The sequence below is a fragment of the Petaurus breviceps genome, unplaced genomic scaffold (genome assembly GCF_028583685.1).
Source record: "Petaurus breviceps papuanus isolate PSGF00001 unplaced genomic scaffold, PetGlider_PUasm1.0 90895, whole genome shotgun sequence".
Taxonomy (NCBI): Eukaryota; Metazoa; Chordata; class Mammalia; order Diprotodontia; family Petauridae; genus Petaurus; species Petaurus breviceps.
In genome coordinates this window covers 12,795,238-12,804,883 of record NW_027187372.1, presented here as the reverse complement: position 1 = coordinate 12,804,883, position 9,646 = coordinate 12,795,238, and the positions used below count along the sequence as shown (strand labels likewise).

Sequence of the window (9,646 nt, the reverse complement as noted above, 5' to 3'; positions counted from 1 at the left end):
AAAACTTATTGGACCCCATAACTAGCTTTGAAAATAGCATTAAAAAGCCTGAAGTTTAGGATGGCATATTTCCCTCCCTGCCCTCTTTCTCTAGACCTCCACTCCAATGTTAAAGTTAAAAGTAAAGACATAGACTAGAAAAATGAGCAGACAATAACAAAGAATCTGACCTTTAAAAAGTACTGTGATGTCAGGGAAGATCAAGACACAAACTCAGAAGAAGGCAAAATATGAATAAAATCATAAGCAAAGACTCAAACTAAAAATGCAAATTGGAAACAAATCCCAAAATAATTCCTGGAAGAGATAAAAAAAAGAAATGAGAGTGGTAGAGGAAAATCATGAAAAGAAATGAGAATGATGCAAAAAAAACTGTGAATAAAGAAGAACTTGGTTACAAGGGGCACAAAAATTCATTGAAGGAAAGAACTCCTTAAGAAGCAAAATATGTAAAGTGGAAAAGGAGGTATAAAACCTTATTGAAGGAATAACTATTTAAAAATAAGAACAGGGCTCCCACCCTGCCTGCCGTTGCTGATGTTTCAGCTTCCTCTCTGTCTCCTGGGAGTGTGAGGCCAGTCTGACTGTGGATGGCTAGATAGCCCTTTCCACCAGCACCCCACCCCATCCTCCATGCATCCAGCACAGACCTGATGGAGGCAGCAGCTGTACCAAGAGGAGGAGGAGGCAGAAGATGGTGGGATGACTGCCGGACAGCCTATCTGGTGGACTGTGGCACCGGGCATACAAAATTTGGATATGCTGGGAATACAGAATCATAGTTTATCATCCCTTCATGTATTGCTATCAAGGACTCTGTGAAAGTAGGAGATCAAGTACAAAGGAGGGTAATGAAGGGTATTGATGATATAGACTTCTTTACTGGGGATGAAGTAATAGAAAAACCAATTTATGCAACAAAGTGGCCAATCTTTTCTTGTATAGTTGAAGACTGGGACTTGATGGAGAGATTTATGGAACAAGTGATCTTTAAATACCTAAGGACAGAACCTGAAGATCTTGATTTTCTTTTGACTGAACCTTCTCTAAATACACCAGAAAACAGGGAATAAACAGCTGTAATTATATTTGAATCATTTCTTGTTCCGGATGTATACATAGCTATAAAGGCTGTACTTGTGGTAGCTGCATCTTACACATAGAGACAGGTAGGAGAGCAGACATTGACTGGTACTGTTATAGATAGTAGAGATGGTGTCACTCATATCATTCCTGTGGCTGAAGGATATGTTGTTGGAAGCTGTATCAAGCATATTCCAATTGCTGGGAGAGATATAACACATTTTATTCAGTAGTTATTGAGAGAACAAGAAGTAGGAATTCCTCCTGAACAATCCCTGGAAATCATGAAGACAGTAAAGAAAAGTTATAGTTATGTCTGCCCAGATTTCATCAAAGGATTTAACAAGTATGATACAGATAGGTCAAAATGGATTTAAAAATATACTGGAATCAATGCAATCTCAAAAAAAGAAATTTCCATTGATGTTGGTTATGAACAGTTCCTGGGTACAGAAATCTTCTTTCACCCAGAGTTTGCTAATCAAGATGTCACACAACCTATCTCAGAAGTAGTAGATGTGGTAATTCAAAATTGTCCCATGGATGTCAGAAGTTCTCTCTACAAGAATATGTTCCTCTCTGGGGGTGCAATCATGTGCAGGGATTTTGGATATTGATCACAATGGGATTTGAAAAGAACTGTTGAGGATGGAACCAAGATGGCGGAGTAAAAGCACAAACTTGGTGTGGGCTCCAGTTCCAACCACTTCCAATAATTGTAAAAAAAAATGACTCTAAACAAATTTTAAAGCTACAGAACCCACAAAGTGACACAGAGAAAAAAATCTCCTGCTGAAGGCAGCCTAGCAGGCTGACAGGAAAAGTCTCTCTCAGTGCACTGGGAGCTGAGCACAGTACTCCATGAGCTGTGGTTCCAGCCACAAGGCAGCACAGAGCAGACTTCAGGAGAGTGAATCACCAGCAGCTTTGGCAGTTTCCAGACTTCTCAACCCATAAACGCCAAAGAGAAAATAAAAGGTCAGTGGAAAACTCTGTTGGAAGGGGGAAGGAATAACTTGGTCTGGCCCCTGCCCCCAGGGTGAGGAGTAGTAGAGGTTCAGCAGCTGCACCTGCTGCTGTGTGGCTGCCTCCAGAGCTACTGGCCTTCAGATGGTAGGGGGACCAAGTGACCATTCAGAGGGGGATCACTCTTGCTTTGACCTGCCTGGATCTGGATCATGGTCTTGAGTGGTGGTCCTGGGTTGTGTGGCCAGTATGCCAGAGCTTGTGGGGGCTGTAGAGAGGGCACCCAAAAAATAGTTCTGGCAGCTGCAAAAACCCCAGCAAATTGGGACAAAGCTCTCTCCATTCTGTAAGCAGAATTCTATCATGGAAAAGAGCTCAAAAGTTAAGTAATTGGCAAGATGAGGAAGTACAATCAGATCACAGAATCCTTTTTTTGGGGACAAAAAGGATGAAAGCATGGAACTGGAGGAGGATAATGAAGTCAGAACTTTTGCATCAAAAGCTTCCAAGAAAAATATTAACTGCTTACAGGCTATGGAGGAGCTAAAAATGATTTTGAAAATCAAGTAAGAGAAGTGGAGGAAAAATTGGGAAAAGAAAAGAGAATGATGCAAGAAAATCATGAAAAGTGAATCAACAGCCTGCTAAAGGAGACTAAAAAAAATACTGAAGAAAATAACACCTTAAAAATAGACTAACTCCAAATGGCAAAAGAGGACCAAAAAGCCAATGAGGAGAAGAATGCCTTAAAAAGCTGAATTTTCCAGATGGAAAAGGAATTTCAAAAACTCACTGAAGAGAATAATTCTTTCAAAATTAGATTGCAGCAAATGGAAGCTAATGACTTTATGAGAAATCAAGAAAATATAAACAGATCCAAACAAATGTTAAAATAGAAGACAATGTGAAATATCTCACTGGAAAAACCACTGACCTGGAAAATAGATCCAGAAGAGATAATTTAAAAATTATTGGACCACCTGAAAGCCAGGATAAAAAAAAAGAGCCTAGACACCATATTTCAAGAAATTATCAAGCAAAATTGCCCTGATATTCTAGAAGCAGAGGGCAAAACAGAAATTGAAAGAATTCCCTGATCATCTCTTGAAAAAGACCCCCAAAAGAAAATTCCTAGGAATGTTATAGCCAAATTCCAGAGTTTCCTGGTCAAGGAGAGAATACTGTAACTAGTCAGGAAGAAACAAGTTGAGTATTGTGGAAACACAATCAGGATAAGAGAATACCTAGCAGCTTTTACATTAAGGGATCAAAGGATTTGGAATATGATATTCCAGAGGTCAAAGGAGCTAGGACTAAAACCAGGAATCACCTACCCAGAAAAACCGAGTGTAATGCTTCAGTGGAAAATATAATCATTTAATGAAATAGAGGGTTTTCAAGCATTCTTGGTAAAAAACCAGAGCTGAACAGAAAATTTTACTTTCAAATACAAGAAGCAAGAGAAGCATGAGAAGGTAAATAGGAAAAATAAATCATAAGGAACCTATTAAAATTGAACTATTTATATTCCTAAAAATTGTAACTCATGAGACTTTTCTCAATATGAGTATAATTGAAGGGAATACATATGTATGTGTGTGTATATATATATATGTGTGTGTGTGTGTGTACATACATAAGTATGTATAGCAGGGTGTATGTATGTATAAATAGATATGTGTGTGCGCATATGTATGTTCATGTATACATAGACAGAGGCCACAAGATGAGTTGAATATGAAGTTATGATATCTAAAAAATAAAATTAAGAGGTAAGAGAGAAATTTATTGGGAGAAGGAAAAGTGGAGAGATAGATTAGGGTAAATTATCTCATATAAAAGAGGCAAGAGAAAAGTGTTACAATGGAGGGGTAGAGCAGGAAGGTGAAAGGGAATGGTTCAACCTTACTCTCATTGAATTTTGCTTAAGGATGGAATAAAATACACATTCAATTGGGTATCTTACCCTACAGGAAAGCAGGGGGGAAGGGAATAAAAGGGTGCAGGATAGAAGGGAGGGCAGATTGGGGGAGAGGGTAGTTAGAAGCAAACACTTTTGAAAAGGGACAGGGTCAAAGTAGAAAATATAATAAGTGGTGGGCAGGATAGGATGAAGGGAAATATAGTTAGACTTTCACCATATAAATGCTATGGAAATGTTTTGTGTAACTACACATGTACGACCTATGCTGAACTGCTTGTCTTCCCAGTTGGGTAGGTGAGGAGGGAAGAAGGGAAAGACTTTGGAACTAAAAGTTTCAAAAACAAATGTTTAAAAAAATTGTTTTTTTTACATGAGACTAGAAAATGAGATATATAGGCACTGGGGTATAGAAATTCATCTTGCCCTACTAGAAAGTTAGGGGGGGGATGGGAGATGATATTAGAGGGAACTGATTGGGGGAAGGGGTATTCAGTAGGCTCACTATTTTGGGGTGGGAATAGGGGAAAGATGGGGAGAAAAATTTGTAACTCAAAATCTTGTGGAAATGAATGCTAAAAACTAAAAATAAATAAATAAATTGGAAAAAAATTTAAAAAGAAAAGAACTGTTGATAAAAATAAGAACAGAGCAGCTGAAAGATGACTCCATGAAACATTTTTGTCAAGTTGCTTCATCCATGTCTGACTTTTGTGATTCCATTTTTTTTTTTCACAAAGATGATAGAATGGTTTGCTTTTTCCATCTCCAGATCATTTTACAGATAAAGAAACCAATGCAAAATAGGTTAGGTGACTTGCCCAGGGGCACACAGCTAGTGGTTGTCTGAGGGCTGATTTAAACTCACGAAGATGAGTCTTCCTGATTACAAACCCAGTGTTTTCTTCACTATGCCACCTAGCTGCCCCAATGTGACATTAAGAAACAATAAAACAAAGTCAAAAGAATGAAAAAAAGAAGAAAATGTGAATTATCTCACTGGTGAAAAAACTGATCAGTACAAAAGACTGGGGAGAGGTAATTTAAGAATTACTAGAGTACCTGAAAGCCATGATAAAAAAAAGAGACTAGACATTATCTTTCAAATATTATTAAGGAAAACAGCCCTGAATCTACTGATTATGCCAAAATGAAAACTTCTTAAAATTTTCTAGCCAAATTTCGGAGTTCTCATGTCAAGGAGAAAATATAGCAAGCAGTCAGAAAGAAATCATTGAGATGCTGTGGAGCCACAGTCAGGATCACACAAGATTTAGCAGCTTCCACCATAAAAGAGAGGAAGGCTTAAGATGTGATGATATTCCAGAAAAAAGAGCTAAGCAAGAATAACTTACCTAACAAAATTGAGTATAATAATTCAGGAGAAAAAAAGTGTATTTAACAAAATAGAGAACTTTCAAGCATAGTTGTATAAAAATTTGACATTCAAATACACAACTCAAGAGAATTGCAAAAAAGTAAAAATGAAAGAGAAACCATTAGGGACTTTAAAAAATTAAACTGTTTATATGTTTATGGGGATATGAAACATTTAACTATTAAGAACATTTTTTTTAATTTTCAGAGAAGTTAGAAAAAGTCTTCATAGAAAGGCATGTGTGAAAGTTAATTATGTTGGGATGATCTCAGAAAAATGAAGGGTTCAGAAAGAAGGATGTATTGGGAGATGTGGAAGGGAGGGAAAGTATAGTGAAAAATATGTGAAATCGTCATACAGTGGAGTGCAAAATGGTGATGGTAGCAGCAGGTAACACTTAAAACTCACTCTCACCTAAACTGATTTAAAGAAGGAGGATTATATATACACACTCAGTTCAGTACATCAATCTATCTTATTCAACAGAGAAGTAGGATGTGAAGGGGATACAAGAATAGGGGAGTGGAAAAAAAAAGAGGTCAGATTAAAGGAAGCAAAGTCAGAAGCAAAACAGACTTTTGAGGAGGGATAAGTTAAAAAGAGAGAGAGAGAGAGAAGATAAAGAGAAAAAAATATGATGGAGGGAAATACACAGTTAACCATAACTGTGAATGTGAGTGGATTGACCTCATCCACAAAATGGAAATGGATAACAGAATAAATTAGAAACCAGAATAAGTTGTTTAGAAGAACAGTACTTGAAACAGAAAGACACATGTAGTATTGTAGCAGCAAACACCCCAAGCGTCCTCAGGGTTTGCTGCCACCACAGGTTCTTGGATCTGCTTTGATAAAGGAAAGCAACTCAAAATGGGTTAACAAGCTTACTTTAATTAGTCAAACATATATCCTTTACCTCGTTCAGCACCCTGAACTTCAAAGTATACAGGCAGAATTATCAAGACAGAAACAGATCAAGTAGACAGATTTCCAAACTGTCCAACCATTACATCCATACCAAATCAACATCTGGGTTTCAACATCTGGGTTTCTCAAAGCCGGGGGGCTCTGGACAACAGCTTCCCAGAATACACATCAAATCACAGAACACTTCTCAGAGTGAGCCCCAAAACAAAGCTTCACATCAGGGCTTATATAGCCTTCTGGCTCAGAGAATGTAACAACCTTATTGACTCACTAGCCAATCAAGAAGTATCTACTGAAAAACAAGCCTCCCACCCCAGGCTCCAGGTGCACTTTAGCCTAGAGGCAGGGAAGATCTTCAAATTTACATTCCCATTACAAGTATTTAAAAAGGGGCTGAAGCAAATTTATTATACTTAAGCTGAGGTAAAAAAAAAAAAAAGACTGTCATAGCAATCATGATTTCAGACAAAGTAAAAGCAAAACAAGATCTAATTAAAAGTGATAACTGGGAAACTATATCTTCCTAAAAAGTACCATAGAAAATGAAACAATGTTACTACCAAACATATATGCACCAATATCATATATGTGCTAAGCTATCAATAGCCATATGAAGAAATATTCTAAATCACTATTGATTAGGAAAATGCAAATTAAAGCAACTCTGAGGTACCACTTCACACCTATCAGATTGGCTAAGATGAGAGAAATGGAAAATGAAAGATGCTAGAGATTATGTTGGAAAAAAAAACAGGCTTGTCAATCCACTGCTGGTGGAGTTGTGAAATGGTTTAGTCATTCTGGAGAGCAATTTGGAACTATGACCTAAGGGCTATAAAACTGCATGCCTTTTGACCAAACAATGCCACCACTAAGTCTGTATCCCATAGAAATTAAAGAAAAAGGAAAAGAACCTATATGTATAAAAATATTTATAGCAGTTCTTTTATAATGGCAAATAATTGGAAATAAAGGAGATGCCCATCAATTGGGGAATAACTAAACAAGTTGTGCTTTATGATTGTGATAAAATACTATTGTGCTTTAAGAAATGATGAGCAGGATGTTTAAAAAAACCTGTCAAAGACTTACAAGAACAATACAAGGTTGTAATGCCATGCACAAGCAGCTATCAAGAATAACAGCTTTCAAGATTCTGATTACACAGTATAATACGTGAACACTCTATTTATTCCATAACAAATCAAAGCAAAACATTCACAGTAAATCGAAGTATAACATTCACAATGTTACAACTTATCACAGAAAATCAAAATATAGCATTCACAACCACTTATAATAGAAAATGTCCACATAGTTTCCACTACCATGGTCACAAAGTTTTGAACAAAGAACAATCATTTAGTAACTCAAGCATTCACAAAATCCTTAACTTAATCACAAAGTTCAATAGTACTCATGGGGCATACCAGGTTACAAATCAATTATTTATTCAGTCATCAATCATGAAGTACAATCATTTAGTCAATCAATCATCCTTCATCACTCACTATTCAATCACCAGAAAATATGGAGACCACCCCATCCCTAGTTCACTAGTAAATTATAATCTCCTTAGTCAGTAAACAGTATCCAAGTAAAGTCTTCTTTCAGCTTGACTCAGTGTGGTCTGCCTCAGATTCCCTGGATCCCCTTCCATGGTCCCAGATTCTAATTGGATTCACCAAACTGCCACCTGGGTTCAAAAGCAGACAGCTCTCTGTGTAGTTCCTGCTCCACATTGGAGCTCACAGTGTCCAGTCCATCTCAAATTCTTCACAGTCTCTGTTCCTGGGAAGACAAGGCTTAACAAAGCCACCAACAGGTTCATGCAAAGTACCAGCAACACAGCCATGCTTCCTCAGTCTTTGGCAGCTCACACTGGCCCTCAGAAATCCTCAACAGCCTCAGCAGCTCTGGCTGGCCCTCAGCTCTGACTGGCTCTTGGAAATCCTCAGTAGCTCCGGCTGGCCCTTAGACTTATCAGAAGTTTCAGCTGCTTCCCAGAATCAAAGTCACTTCATCCAGGTTCTCCAAATTGAAATCATTCTCTCCAGCCTGTGTGGGGATGGGGGTGGGGGGGGAGCCTTTCCTCTTCATCTTCCCTGGCAACAGCAGCTTCAACCTGCTCCAAGAAGATCTAACTCTTCCTCTCTGGGGCTTTCGTTATATACACACAGCCAACCCTTTCCTGTTACGTCAGCAACAGGAGACAGGAGTTTCATACCTTCTGTTTCCCCAACGGAGGCTTGATCAATTACTAAGTGCTAAGTACCTGCTATCTTTGCCAACACAAAGGGATCTTCAAGTTTAAATTACATTACCATTACAAAGTTGAAATGAGCAGAACCAGGAGAACATTGAATACAGTAATAGCAATATTGTAATGATGATCAACTATGAAAGACTTTCTACCCCAATCAATATAATGATCCAAGAAGATTCTAAAAGACTCATGTTAGAAAATACTATCCATCTCCAGAGAGAGAATTGATGAATTATGAATGCAGATGGAAATATATTTTTTCACTTTCTTTATTTTTCTCATTTTTTTGCAACAGTTAATATAGAAATATTTAGCATGATTTCACATGTATAATTGATATCATATTGCTTGCTTTCTCAATGGTTGAGGGTGGGGCTGCAGAGAGAAAGAATTTGGAATTCAATTAAAAAAATGAATGTCAAAAATAAGCAAGGTGAAGTGACTTGTAAAAGGTCATACAACTGATCTATGTCAAAGAGTAAACTTGACCACAGGTATTACTGTCTCAAAGTATGGCTCTCTATCCACTGCATCACAATGCCTGATCTGTGAATATGTGTAATCATATTAGATAATGGTCATAGATGTGGTCTGGAAGAGACCACAGAGGATATTTAGTCTAATCTCCTTATTTTAGAAATGAGTGAACTGAGGCCCAGAGAAATTAAATCTCTTAGCCAAGGTAAACATCAGAGATGGATAGATACATATGGTTGGTATATAAATACATTATGTATGTATGTGTGTGTAATATATATGTATATATACACATACATGTACAAAAATATATAGATACATGCTAATAAGCTTTTCTTTTTTAATTCACTGATGAATATATAATTATATATTAAAAGTACAATTATATTGGTTATTTGAAATCAATAAATCAATCAGCAAGTTTTTACTGAGTGTGTCCTATGAGCTGATCAATATCAAGGAAAAATATGGAAAATCATTCTGACACTAGCTATACTTTCTCATTTTCCCTAAATGAAATTATGAGTGGATAGTATACTATTCACAGATTGGAGATTAATATTGACATTTCTTGTCTATAAAATATTTTGCATAATAATAGTCATGATGAATAGTGTAACAGATGGCT

The 9,646-nt window shown here is 37.1% G+C and overlaps 1 pseudogene; it reads left to right on the top strand.

Moving 5' to 3' along the window:
• The first annotated feature begins 723 nt into the window (after positions 1-723).
• Positions 724-1,754, top strand: LOC138151197 (actin-related protein 3 pseudogene; annotated as a pseudogene).
• Positions 1,755-9,646: the final 7,892 nt, after the last annotated feature.